A 14,518-nucleotide genomic window follows, 5' to 3' on the forward strand; every position below is an offset into this window, starting at 1 on the left:
TCAATGCCTGTCTGTCTTCCAAAATAAACAAACAAATGTAAAAACCCCATAATGACATTCTACCTCACATCTAGGGTGGACACTATCAAAAAGACAGGAGGTAAATATTGACAAAGATATGGAGCAAAGGACATTTTCCCCTTTACACTGGTAGTGGGGATGTAAACTGGTACAGTAATTAGGGAAAATAATATGGAGAGTCCTCAAAAATAAAAAACGAAATATAATATGATCTATAATCCTACTTCATAGTATATATCCAAAGAAATGGCATCATTATTTTTGAAAGGATATTTGTACTCCCGTGTTTATTATAGCACTACTCACAATAGCCAAGGTATGTTGTCCATCAATAGGCATTTGGATAAAGAAAGCATAGTATATAAAAACAATGGAATACAATGTGGCCTTAAAAAAGGAAACACATTCTGTCATTTGTGATAACTGTAGGATGAACATGAGGTATCTTCATCTTAAGTGAAATAAATCCAGACACAGACAGTCAAGCACTGACTGTTCTCACTCATACGGATAAGCTTAACAAAGCCAAAGTCACAGAAGTAGAGACTAGAATGGTAGCTACCAAAGGCTAGGGAAGGATGGGGAAAAACGCTAATCAAAGTATTCAAAGTTTCAGCTAAACAGGAGGAACAACTTTCTGGGATCTATTGTACAACATGGTGACTGCAGTCAATACTAATTTATATCTCAAGATTGCTAAATGAATAAATGTCAAAAGTTTTGAACACAAATAATTATAAATATGCATGACCGGTATGCTTATTAGCTTAATTGTTCCACAGTGTATACATAAATCAAAGTAGAACATTATACTCACAAATATATACAATTGTTATTTGTCAGTTAAAAATTAAAAATGCACTTGTGATAAATATTTGATAAGGATATTAAATATCATTAGTTCAATATACAGTCATGAGTTCTAGTCATTTATACCTATTCTTTTTTTTCCCATGTTGGATCATTTTCTCCCTTTTTTATTCTGTCAGTTAGTATTAGCAGACACTAGTCTTGTTTGTGTGATCCCTTTGACTCTTAATCCTATCAGTTTGATCAATTGTGACCTGAAATTGATCACTTGGACTAGTGAGATGGCGTTGGTACATGCAACCTTGATGGGATTGTATTGGAATCCCCTGGCACGTTTCTAACTCCACCATTTGGGGCAAGTCCGATTGAGCATGGCCCAAATTGTACATCTCCTCCCTCTCTTATTCCCAATCTTATATTTAACAGGGATCACTTTTCAGTTAAAATTTAAACACCTAAGAATAATTGTGTGTTAATTACAGAGTTCAACCAATAGTACTAGAACAAAAAAATACTAAAAGGGATAAAGTATTAAATTGTACATCAACAGTCAGGACAAGGGCTGATCAAGTCACTGTTTCTCTCTCTCTCTCTCTTTTTGTGACAGGCAGAGTGAACAGTGAGAGAGGGAAACAGAGAGAAAGGTCTTCCTTTTACCGTTGGTTCACTCCCCAATGGCCGCTGCGGCCAGCGTGCTGCGGCCAGCGCACCATGCTGCTCTGAAGCCAGGAGCCAGGTGCTTCTACTGTTCTCCCATGTGGGTGCAGGGCCCAAGGACTTGGGCCATACTCCACTGCACTCCCAGGCCGCAGCAGAGAGCTGGAGTGGAAGATGAGCAACCGGGACAGAATCACAGAATCTGGTGCCCCGACAGGGACTAGAACCCGGTGTGCCGGTGTGCCTGCGCTGCAGGCGGAGGATTAGCCTATTGAGCCACAGTGCTGTCCTATACCTATTCTTTTACAAACATTCAAACTTGTCTATTTCTAGCCCCTCTTTGTTAACCCATTCTGCACAGCTACCAGATTAATCTAAATCATTTCTTTTATTATCAAAGTTCCCTTCCCTTTCAATGCCCCCCCCCCACACTTCTTTAAAAGATACATGGAAACTCCTCAGCATTGCCATAAGGTGATAAGGCAACCTATACATAGAATGCCCACGAGTACACAGGCTTTTTTGTTAGACAGACATGGGTTTGAATCTAGGTTCTGCTACGTACCAGTTATGTCAACTTAAGCAAAATGCTTCACTTCTCTAAGCCACAGTGTCCTTCACTCATTAAATGAGGAAACAATTGCTTCTCCACATATGAGAATTTTATAGGTTATCTCCTCTTCCTGGACTCCTTTCCCCAACCCTTCCTCTGCCATTTATATATGAATGGCTCCTACTTATCATTCAAGACAGTGCTGTAGTAGCAATAGCCCACTGGATTGAAGAAATTTTAGACAACATTTTGGAGTAAGCTCCAAAGCATCAGGCATAGTTTTTGAAAATCTAGAAGGGAAACTTAGCAGTTAAGTAGGAGAGTGAGTCAAGCTGATGATGCAGAAGTGCCACATCTCTGTCTGCTGGGATAGTACTATTTCCATTGTGCTGGGGCCAGAAGACATTGAGTGAGCTGCTAAATGTTGAACATGCTTTCTGTTAAAACTGGGCACAGCAGACATAGACCCAAAGAACTCACTCTACCAAACCACCACTGGTGAGTTTCAGCCCTCACACTATATCTAGGGCCTGCATGAGTAGCCCTGGCAGTTTGTTATAAGAATGTATTATAGACAGATTTAGGGCACAGGTCCATATTCAGGTCTGTATCTGGCTTATTTTCTCTGTGAAGAAGGAACACAAATTCCAGGGTTTTGTTTTTCCTTGATGAGGCCAAACATTCACTGTGCTCTCACAAACAACTGACAGATCAGGAAACACCCACTTGGGCTTTTGATAGACTGCTGACAAATTACACCACATGTATAAAGCTTAGATATAACATCAACTGCCTCTGAAGTTAAATCCCAGTTGCCTAAGTAAATGCCAAGAGATCCTTCTCCAGTTACAAGAGGCATATTTGTTCTTCTATTTAGAATGCTTCCTCTGATATTAACAATAACAACGTGAATTAAGATTTCCTAGTAGAGATAGAGACGAGCAAAAAGGAGGGAGTATGAGAATTACTTCATTTCACTGCAGATCCTTTAACTATATACAGTCTGAGGGTTGTCTGATGGCAAGCACTACCTAAATTTTTCACCCCTGTATCATCAGAGTCTAAATCAGGGTCAAAGCTAAGAGCAGGGGCCGGTGCAGTGACACAGTAGGTTAACCCTCTGCCTACAGTGCCAGCATCCCATATGGCACTGGTTCTAGTCCCAGCCGCTCCTTTTCCAATCCAGCTCTCTGCTATGGCCTGGAAAAGCAGAAGATGGCCCAAGTCCTTGGGACCCTGCACCCACGTGGGAGACCTGGAAGAAGCTCCTGGTGCCTGCCTTCGGATCGGCCCAGCTCCAGCCGTTGCGGCCATTTGGGGAGTGAACCAACAGACGGAAGACCTTTCTGTCTGTCTCTCCCTCTCACTGTGTATAACTCTACCTCTCAAATAAAATAAATAAGTTTTTTTTTTAAATAAAAACTCAGAGTAGTTGGTTCACATATATTTCTTGAACATCCACTGTCAGGCCAGACATTTGACTAGGCACTACAGCAGGTGCTTCGTAAATGTATGGTGAATTGAACTTAGGGTGTTCCCATGTTTACTTCTACTCAGTCAAATGAGGCAGACATTTAAGTGCAAAGACTCTGAAGGGCTGAACACCCACTTTATACATCAGTTCTTTGAGGAAGAATCATGAGGGATTATTTCACCATAATTCAGCTTTTCTAGAATCCCCCTTTCCTCTGTATCCTCTCATTACTTTAAAGCATTCATGGGTTTTAAATAGAAAGGTCAAAAATCATTGAGGGATGATTTGAATGACCAAGTTTGTTGGGAATGGGAAGATTTTTCGAAACAGATACTCAAAAAGGGAATCAGTTCTTTTCACTTCTTCATAAAATATCAGATAAATTTTATGCATGAAAAATGAAGATTGCATCATCTGCCTTCCGTAGTCAATGGATAGTTTGAAGAAGAAATTACTGAGAAAGGCTGTTTGGTGATTTAGTGTTGTCTTCTTTCTCTTTTCTCCTACTCTCTCTCTCAGGCACATTGCAGTGGCTCAGAAGGAAACTTCCACATTAAAATTGCTGGGACCATTTCTCTCACTGAGTAGAGATATTTCTGGCATTTGCTTTCAAGCTGGTGGGACTGGTTTTCTATCCTTGCTCCACCACAATGCAAATAATCAGATCACTGACTCAACCTAGATTCAATGTTCCCTTGTGTTGTCTCTCAGGTTCTCTAGCCTTTAGTTCTTTTTTTAGGCTAAGTTGGTTGTCACTGTGGCTGGCATATTGGAAGGGTGTAGATGAGATAAATAAGAAAAAGCTTGTGAGGGCGGGTGTGGGTTAACATAACTTGGAGAAATTGAACACTCTCTAGCTGTAGGCTGAGGTTGATATGTATGAGTAGGAGAAACATGGGGAAATGGAAGCCTATATTTAAATATAATTTTCAATGTCATGATTAAGTAGACTGCTATAGCCTCTCTCTCCCCACTGCCATGTGCAGCACAGAATCCTGCCCAGGCTCTTCATTGTACTCACATCCCATGGAGCAGACTTCCAGGCTGGGGAAGGTTATCTTTTCAGTCTTTTCCTTAGTGCAAAAAAACAGTTATGCCTACACAGTTCTCTCCATTTTGAGATGGTATTGTTGCCAAAGATGACATTCTAGAAAAGCTTGGAAAGGTTTTATAAGAAACTGGGACTAGGCCGGTGCCGCGGCTCAATAGATTAATCCTCCGCCTAGTGGCACCAGCACACAGGGTTCTAGTCCCGGTTGGGGCGCCAGATTCTGTCCCGGTTGCCCCTCTTCCAGGCCAGCTCTCTGCTGTGGCCTGGGAGTGCAGTGAAGGATGGCCCAAGTGCTTGGGCCCTGCACCCCATGGGAGACCAGGAGAAGCACCTGGCTCCTGCCTTCTGATCAACACGGTGCGCCGGCCGTGGCGGCCATTGGAAGGTGAACCAATGGCAAAGGAAGACCTTTCTCTCTGTCTCTCTCTCTCACTGTCCACTATGCCTGTAAAAAAAAAAAAAAAAAAAAAAAGAAAAGAAACTGGGACTGCTTGCTTTAAGTGACATATGCAGAGAGAATCCTTCTGGATTTCTAACCAGAAAGCAACCAGAATTAGAAAGTTTCAAATCTACATATGTAATGGGCCAATATAACAATGAGGTAGCCATCATTTACCTTGGATTTATCCAAAGAATAAATTTCCATGTAGTGTATCTACTTCCAAAAGTCTATTTTTAGCTTTTCATAAGTAACTAATAGATGAATAACTTATGCACATATCTACCAGGCAACTGCCTGCAAGTTAAAAGCACAAAGCAGACATTCAGGCTAGATCCTTACGTGAGGTCACTTGATTGTGGTAAGAAAATTGAAAATAGCATAATAATATATGTGTATAAATACATCATTGTCTATGTGTATGAGTATACATGTGTGTGTGTCCTTGGAGAGGGAAAATGAGAAAAGAGAAAAAGAATAAGAATTTAAGTTGTAAATTATCAAATGAAGGGTCTTAAAAAGTTAACAGAAATTCGTATTACAGAAAACCTATGCATAGATTTCAAACCTTTCTGCACCAAAATAAACTATCTTTTAATTCCATTTTCAAAAACTTTATTAAAGATTTATGTTTTTGTTTACTTACCTATTTAACAGGCAGAGAGAGAGAGAGAGAGAGAGAGAGAGAGAGAGATTGATCCCTGATCCTTTGGTTCACTCCTAAAATGGCCACAATGGCTGGGGCTAGGCCAGGCCAAAACCAGGAGCCTCAAACTCCACCTGGGTCTCCCTTGTAGGTGGCAGAGACTCGAGTATTTGGTCCATAATTTTCTGCCTTTCCAGATTCATTATCAAGAAGCTGGTTCACAGTGTAGGTGGGACTCAAACTGGCACTCTCATATGGAAAGCAGGTATCCCAAGTTAGGGTTTAAACACCATGCACAAAAACACCTCACCCCTTCGTGAACCTTTAAATATATTGGATATGTCTTATGAGGCCTTTGAAGTCAACCAGGATTTTTGATTTATTTGTGAAACTCAAAACCATTTTTACTTTACACCAAGCAACATTTTGGGGCTCCTACTGGACTCTCTGTCACATTCTAAATACCATAAGCTGACCATGTTACTTATGAGCATACAAACTTCGACTAACGTAAGGTTACATACAAGATTACATACAAACTTCTTAAAAACACATCATTACACATCATCTGCACATTAATCCTCTATCCATTGGCAATTCTGGATACTAGTTTCCTCACCTCTGTTCTTCCTCTGAATCTTCCTCATGGCACTAAAAGTCACCACCAAGTAAAGCAATACAGAAACTTGGTTGTACTCTTTCTATACACTCAGCTGCAACATATTAGCACATTCTATGGGCTCTACATAAAAAAATGGTACTAAATCCAACCACTCTCGTCATCCTCAATACTACTACCCTAGTCCAAATTACCACTACTCCTCTGCTGGACTCCACTAATAGGGTCCTAGCTTATCATTCCAATTGCATTTTTGCCATTTTTGCAATCAATTGTTTATACAATATTCTAAGAAACACTTTAAAAACTGCGATCTGGGGTGGGAATTTGGTGTAGCAGTTAAGATGATGCTTGGGATGCCCACTATACCACATCAGAGTGCTTCAGATCAAGTCCCAGCTCTGCTTCCAACTCCAGCTTCTCCCTAAAGTGCAGCCTGGGAGGTAATGGATCAAATATTAGTCCATACCACACATGTGGGAGACTTGTATTGAATCCCCAGCTCCTACTTTTGGCCTGGAACAGCTCCAACTGTTGTGGATATTTGGGGAGTGAATCAACAGATGGGAAGTCTCTGTTTACCTGCTTTTCTTTCTACTTTTTACCTCTTGAACGTAATGGTTAGTGGTACATTAAGCCTGTTATTATAAATTAGAGTGAAATTATGTTTTTGCAAAAGTTAAATAAAAACAAGAAAGAAAGGAGGGAGAGATGGAAGGAGGGAAGTACAACTGACTGAACACCAAAAAGGAAACCTGTTGAAGTGAAATCGACACTATGAGAAACGGTGACTTGATCAGCATAGCCCTGACTGTTAATGAACAACTTAATACATTATCCCTCTTAGTAGTTTTTTTGTCTGTTCTACTTAATATGACTGGTTTAATTCTGTAATTAATACACAGTTATTCTTAAGTGTTGAAATTTAACTGAAATGTGATCCCTGTTAAACATAAGAGTGGGAATAAGAGAGGGAAGAGATGTACAATTTGGGACATGCTCAAGCTGACTTGCCCCAAATAGTAGAGTTAGAAACATACCAGGGGACTCCAATTTAATCCCATCAAGGTGGCATGTACCAATGCCATCTCACTAGTCCAAGTGATCAATTTCAGTTCACAATTGATCATAATGAAAGGACTAAGTGCCAAAGGGAGCACATAAACAAGTCTAGTACCTGCTAATACTAACCGATAGAATAAATAAAGGGGAGAGTGATCCAACATGGGAAGCGAGATACTCAGCAGACTCATAGAATGGCGGATGCCCTAAACAGCACTCTGGCCTCAGAATCAGGCCTAAAGGCATTCTGATCTGGCTGAAAAGCCCATGAGAGTATTTCAGGCATGGAAAGCCAAGACACTCTGGCAAAAAAAAAAAAAAAAAAAAAAAAAAACAAACAAACAAAAACAAAACCAAACCTAAATGAAAGATCTCTGTGAGTGAGATCCCAGTGGAAAGAACAGGTCTTCAAGAAGGAGGTACCTTTCTCTGAAGGGAGGAGAGAACCTCCACTTTGACTATGACCTTGTCTAAACAAGATAAGAGTCGGAGAACTCAAGGGGCTTCCATAGCCTTGGAAACTCATGACTGGTGCATAGGGAGATTACTGATGCCATAAACAGGAGTGTCAATTTGTAAAGTCAACAACAGGAGTCACTGTGCACTTACTCCTCATGTAGGATCTCTGTCCTTAACGTGCTGTACATTGAGGCTTAATGCTATAACGAGTACTCAAACAGTATGTTTCACTTTGTGTTTCTATGGGGGTGCAAACTGTTGAAATCTTTACTTAATGTATACTAAACTGATCTTCTGTAAAAAAAAAAAAAAAAAAGAAGAAATTATCAATTCCCAACTGGACTCTCACTGGGATTAAACATGACAATAGGTCTGATCTGATTTCATCATCATTTAAAAAATCATCTATTATTTTCCACTTTATGTTTCTGTGTGGGAGCAAACTGTTGAAATCTTTGCTAAATGTATGCTAAACTGATCTTCTGTATATAAAGAGAATCGAAAATGAATCCTCATGTGAATGGAAGGGGAGAGGGAATGGGAAAGGGGAGGGTTGCGGGTGGGAGGGACATTATGGGGGGGAAGCCATTGTAATCCATAAGCCGTACTTTGGAAACTTATATTCATTAAATAAAAGTTAAATAAATAAATAAAAGAAAAGAAGAATTGTACCTATGAAGTACATGAAATATGTTCTTTATATTAATACAAATTAAAATTAATGAATTTATTAAAAAGCTAAAATCTTATTGTTATGCCTCTCTGCTCAAAACTGTCCAGTGGTGGCAAGCTTTGTGGTGACATGGATTAAGCTGCCCCTTAAACATAGGCATCTCATATCAGAGCACCGGTTCAAATCCCAGCTGTTCCACTTCCAACTAAGCTACTTGTTTTTTGTTTTTTTTTTTTTTTAATTTTATTTATTTATTTGAAAGAGTTACACAGAGAGAGGAGAGGCAGAGAGAGACAGAGAGAGAGAGAGAGAGGTCTTCCATCCAATGGTTCACTCCCCAATTGGCCGCAACAGCTGGAGCTGTGCCAATCTGAAGCCAGGAGCCAAGAGCTTCTTCTGAGTCTCCCAGATGGATGCAGGGGCCCAAGGAGTTGGGTCATCTTCTACTGCTTTCCCAGGACATATCAGAGAGCTGGATGGGAAGTGGAGCAGCTGGGTCTTGAACCTGCGCCCATACGGGAAGCCCACTTCAAGCCAGGGCGTTAACCCACTGTGCCACAATGCTGGCCCTGCTACTTGTTAATACATGTGAGAAGCAACAGAAGATGGCCCAACTCCTTGGGCCTCTGCCACCCATGTGGGACAACAGGATGGAGTTCCTTTCTCCCGCCTTCATCCTGGCCCTGCCTTGGATTTGCAGGCATTTGGGGAGTATACCAGTGGATAGATGGTCTATCTCTGACGTGTGGTCTTTCAAATAAAGAAATAAACATTTTTAAAATTTTTAAGCTCTCCATTGGCTTCCCATTTTCCTTAAAAGAAAGTCAGAACTTCTTAGCAATAACCTACATTACCTTACATGAAGTGTCTTCCACCCATTTCCCTGGCATTATCTCTTCCTATGCCCTCTCTCTGTAGTTCATGATTCCTGACTCTCCTTTGGAGATTGCCAATGTGCCCATTCCTTAGAGGCATTGCATCTCCTTCCCCCTAGGTATGAAACACTGATTCACCTCTTTCCTCATGTAGGCTAGCCACTTCTCATCTTTTAGGTTCCATTCTTAATAACAACTCAGATCCCCTGCTAGCTAAAGAATAGTCCCTGATTACTCTCTGTCCACTCATGCTGCTTTTCTTTAGAATATTTCTCATTTCTAACTTTAGTTCTGTATTGCTTTATATATTTACAGTGCATCTCCTCACTTTGATAAGTGCTACATGCATAGGGACATTGTCCGCCTTGTATCCTTAGCATAATTAGGGTCTTCACAAAGTTCATAAAAGTGTGTATTAAAAATAACATTGGACGCTGTCGCTGTGGCGCAGCGGGTTAAAGCCCTGACCTGCAGCGCCAGCATCCCATATGGGCGCCGGTTCATATCCCAGCTGTTCCTCTTCTGATCCAGCTCTTTGCTATGGCCTGGGAAAGCAGTAGAAGATGGCCCAAGTCCTTGGGCCCCTGCACCCATCTGGGAGACCAAGAAGAAGCTCCTGGCTCCTCTCTTTGGATCGGCACAGCTCCAGCCATTGTGGTCAATTGGGGACTGAACCAGCAAAATAGAAGACCTGTCTCTCTGGCTCTACCTCTCTCTCTGTAACTCTGTCTTTCAAATAAATAATAATAATAAAATAAAAATAAATAAATTATAACTTTGGATGCATTTAAAAGATTTTTATTCCTTAAGTCCATTGGCTATCTTGTATCTGTCTGTCTTACATCACGAGGTAACCTTCCTGGAAGAGCTGGGAGCTCAGTGTTCTGAGGGCACAGCCAGGACAGAATATTATATAATCCCTTTTGGCCCAAAGCATTCCTCTTGTTAAGAGCCATCAATATGCCAGCCCAAGGTATGCTAGGCCCCATGAATCTTTGAGCCTTTGGATAACATAATATTTCCTTTTTCTCTTCTATACCTTTTCCTCTTGGCAAACTCCTAATGATCCTACAAAACTAAGTTCAAGCACTGTCCCTCTGCAAATATTTCTGATTCTAACTCCTTCCTCTGGCCCACCATTTTGATGACTTCTTGTCCAATGCGTAAGCACTATGAGGTCAAGGACTGGGTTTGTCATGTTACTGTTTCCCTAGCAACTAATACAGTACTTGTACATAAGGGAATTGGCCATTCATTCATTAAACACTCATTTAGCACTTGTCATCAGGAAAGGAATCCAAGGTCAGTGCTCTTTCCACCACAATTCACTTTATTTTTTTAAAGATTTATTTATTTGTTTGAAAGGCAGAATTACAAAGAGGCAGAGGCAGAGAGACAGAAAGGTCTTCTATCTGCTGGTTCACTCTCCAGATGGCTGCAAAGCCAGAAGGCCGATCCAAAGCCAGGAGCCAGGAATTTCTTCCGGGTCTCCTATGTGGGTACAGGGGCCCAAGTACTTAGACCATCTTCCACTGCTTTCCCAGGCCATAGCAAAGAGCTGGATCAGAAGTGGAGCAGCCGGAACTTGAACTGGTTCCCATATGGGTTGCTGGTACTGTAGGCAGTGGCTTTACCTGGCACATAATCAGTAAGCATATGCTATAAGTCAGGAAATATTTTTATATTTTTAAGATGGTGATGCATCTTTCCTCACCAATTTCAATGATGCTAAAGGTGGGGCTGCTACAAGGCTTTACCTGCTACACCACAGCACTGGCCCCCACAATTCACTTTACAATTACTAATGATGACATCATGACCATATTCCTAACACCACTTGAATTTCCAGGTAGTTTTTTTTAAAAAGATTATTTATTTGAAAGGCAGCATTACAGAGAGAGAAGGAGAGAAAAAGAGAGAGAGAGAGAGAGAGAGAGAGAGAGAGATTCATCTTTCATTTGCTGGTTCACTCCCCAGATGGCCTCAATGGACAGGCCAAAGCCAGGAGCTTCATCCCAGTCTCCCATATGTGTGCAGGGAAAAAACTTGGGTCATCTTCCACTGCTTTTCCCAGGCCATTACCAGGGAACTGGATCAGAAGTGGAGCATCCAGGATCTGAACTGGCACCCATATGTGATGCAGGCATCTCAGGCTATGCCATAACAACAGTCCTCCAGTTACTTAGAAGTTATCCAGGATTCATGAAAATTAGATGATTAAAATTATTTTGTGTTTTGAATCCACACATATCTGTACAATCAATAAACTTCATGTTTTCTGAGAAAAAAATTCTCAGACTGCATGGAGAAATAAACAGATGGACATTATAAAAACAAGGTTAATAACATATGGAAGGCAAAAATGAAGAATGCCAACCAAAGTCTAACAGGATTTATAAAGGTAGATAATAGAATTGGCATGAGGAAATATTTCAAGAAATAATGACAAAAAATTACAAGAATTGAATAAAAAGACATGAATCCTCAGATTTAAGAAACATGCTATTTTCCAAATCCATCATGGAGACATTGTCATGAAACTGTGGGACATTGAAGAAACAAGAAAATATTTCAAATGATTGAAGAAGCACAGAAGATTGCCTATAATGACAGAAAATGAGATTAATAGACTTCTCACCAGCAACAAACAAGTAGTCTTTTAAAAGTGCTGAGGTTGTCAGTGTGGATAAGAACATCTCAACCCAGGTAACCCATGAGTAAAAGAGTGTAAGTAAAATTTCAGTCTCTTCAGACGAAGTACAATTGAGTTGATGGCTTATAAAAATTCACTGAAGGGATACACTGTAGTTCAAACGGAACTACAAATGAAAAGGAGTAGGGATAATGGCAAGACAAGAAGTCAAAGTGAATAGGAAAATAATGCCTAAAGGATGGTGTTCTGTGGAAAAACGGAGGAGCAAAATAATTGTAGACAATAATTTGGCATGTGGTAGTTGGGAGATCACAGGTTAAGCATTCTAAGTTTATTACAATCATTGGGAGGAGAATAGATAAGCTGAATAGTTTTAGATTTGTGAAGTTAATCATACTTAGCATTTTAAGAAAGACCAACCAGATGACAGTAACAGGTCCTAGAGAGATTTGCTCTTCATGTGCTCAACTGAATGGTGACACTGAAATCTACTTTACAACAACATAACCTGCTGGGTTACACATTCAGTGATGTGAAATATTCTGGTAGACTGCTGGAGCAGAGCATTCAATAGTTGTTATATTGATAGTTATACCAAAATGTCAATGTGGAACCTATTTTGTGCTTTACACAAATGTTCTTGATGTTGCCTACCCACTGAGAAATGAGCTGAGAGAATGTTTCACTTATTTTAGTTACTAAATCTTATTATCTTATTATCTTACTCAATCTTATTATCATCTAATCCTGTTCTCAGAAGGAAACCCTCTCTCCTTTTGGAATAAGATTTAATCACCCTGGAACCTTTCTTTTCTTTAGACAGACACTGTTCTAGTCTCATTCTAACTAACAATCTCATCTTTCTCTCTACTGAAAATGGGAAAAATACCTAAATTTGAGTTTTATTTCTTCCCCATGCTTCTATCAGTGTGATAACAATAAGTAGTAAATACAAAAGAGAAGGAATAGAAAATTATAGTGATTAAAACCTAGCATAAGGGGCTAGCATTGTTGCACAGAGGGTTAAGCCACCTCCTGAAAAGTCAGCATCCCATATTGGAGCACTGATTCGAGTCCTGGCTGCTCTACTTCTTTTCTAGCTCCCTGCTAATGTGCATGGGAAGGCAGCAAGTGATGGATCAAGGACTCAGGCTTCTGCCACACATGTTGGAGAGTGGATGGAGTTCCTGGCTCCTGGCATCAACCTGATCCAGCCCAGGTTGCCTCAGTCATTTTGTAAGTGAAACAGCAGATGGAAGATCTCCCTCTCTCTCCTACTCTTTCAAATAAATAAATAAATCTTTGAAAACTAGCCTAAGGAACATCTTGATAGATACTTAAATACCAAAAATACATATTCTTCCAATGGCTCTTTGAAATATATGAAAGAATACTGAATACATTTGCTAATCATCTCTACATTTAAAACAAAGCACAAATTAAATGTAGCCTCACCTCAACTCCTAAATAAAACAATGAAATCACTTATAAGTGCCCATAAGAGACCCATCAACATATTTGACTAAATACTCCTAGTTTGAAAATACGTTTAGTACAACTCATTAAGGACAGAAGTCCTACATGGGAAGTAAGTGTGCAGTGACTTCTGTTGTTCCTTTAACAATTAACACTGTTATTTATGACGTCAGTGATCACCCAACGCTCTTGCTATGGGCTGCCAAGGCTATGGAAGCCTTTTGTGACCATATGAGAATCGACTTCAAATCTTATTCTCAAACTGCACTTTATATGTTGTGTATGGGGGGGTTCAAACTGTTGAAATCTATGCTTAATATGGAATTGGTCCTCTGTATATAAAATCAAACTAAAAATGAACCATAATGAAGAAGAAGATGGGAGAGGGAGAGGGAGGTGGGATGGGAGTCGGGATGGGAGGGTGGGTATGGGAGAAAGAACCACTATATTCCTAGAGTTGTATCTATGAAAAAATGCTTTCATTAAATAAAAACTTTAAAAAAATAAAACACATTTAGGCAAATCTTGAAAAGAACTGATAAATAAAAAGAGGTTTTGGCTCTTACATGGGAAAGAGAAGCACTGGGTGATTAAATTTGAGTGTAGACAACTGAATTGGGGATAGAGTCAACTTTTCATTATTTGCTTTGTTAAGAAACAGGTTTAAATAAAGTTCAGTTTCACGTATCCTGAGATCTGCTATTATTTCTAGAAATGGTAAAAAGAATAAGAAGAAAAAAATATCTAGATCCTAGTGAAAGAATTTCAGGTCCACACAGTATAAAATCAGCTTGACAATGAAAAACAGAAATAAATATACTAATTACCAGATATCGTCAATCATCAAGGGATAAGCTTGATGACTGACTCCTGCATACAAGCCTCTTAGATGGCCATAAAAAGCAGCTCTCCAAATCCCCATTACAAAATATGCCAACAGTCAAATTTTAAGGTTGATGTATTTCCAGAATATGTTATTGTAGAAAAGATAACATGAAAACTGACAAGTCTATAAAACATTAAAATGAAAAAACAAAAGTAGGGTCCAAT

The 14,518-nt window shown here is 39.8% G+C and overlaps 1 protein-coding gene across 6 annotated transcripts in view; it reads right to left on the reverse strand.

The window, feature by feature from the left end:
* Positions 1 to 14,518, reverse strand: part of FGF13 (fibroblast growth factor 13) — a 651,259-nt gene that overhangs the window by 310,735 nt on the left and 326,006 nt on the right. The gene's annotated exons all lie outside the window — the stretch shown is intronic.

Source organism: Oryctolagus cuniculus, chromosome X (assembly GCF_051225735.1).
Source record: "Oryctolagus cuniculus isolate XC-2025 breed Fujian yellow rabbit chromosome X, ASM5122573v1, whole genome shotgun sequence".
In the NCBI taxonomy this organism is placed as follows: domain Eukaryota; kingdom Metazoa; phylum Chordata; class Mammalia; order Lagomorpha; family Leporidae; genus Oryctolagus; species Oryctolagus cuniculus.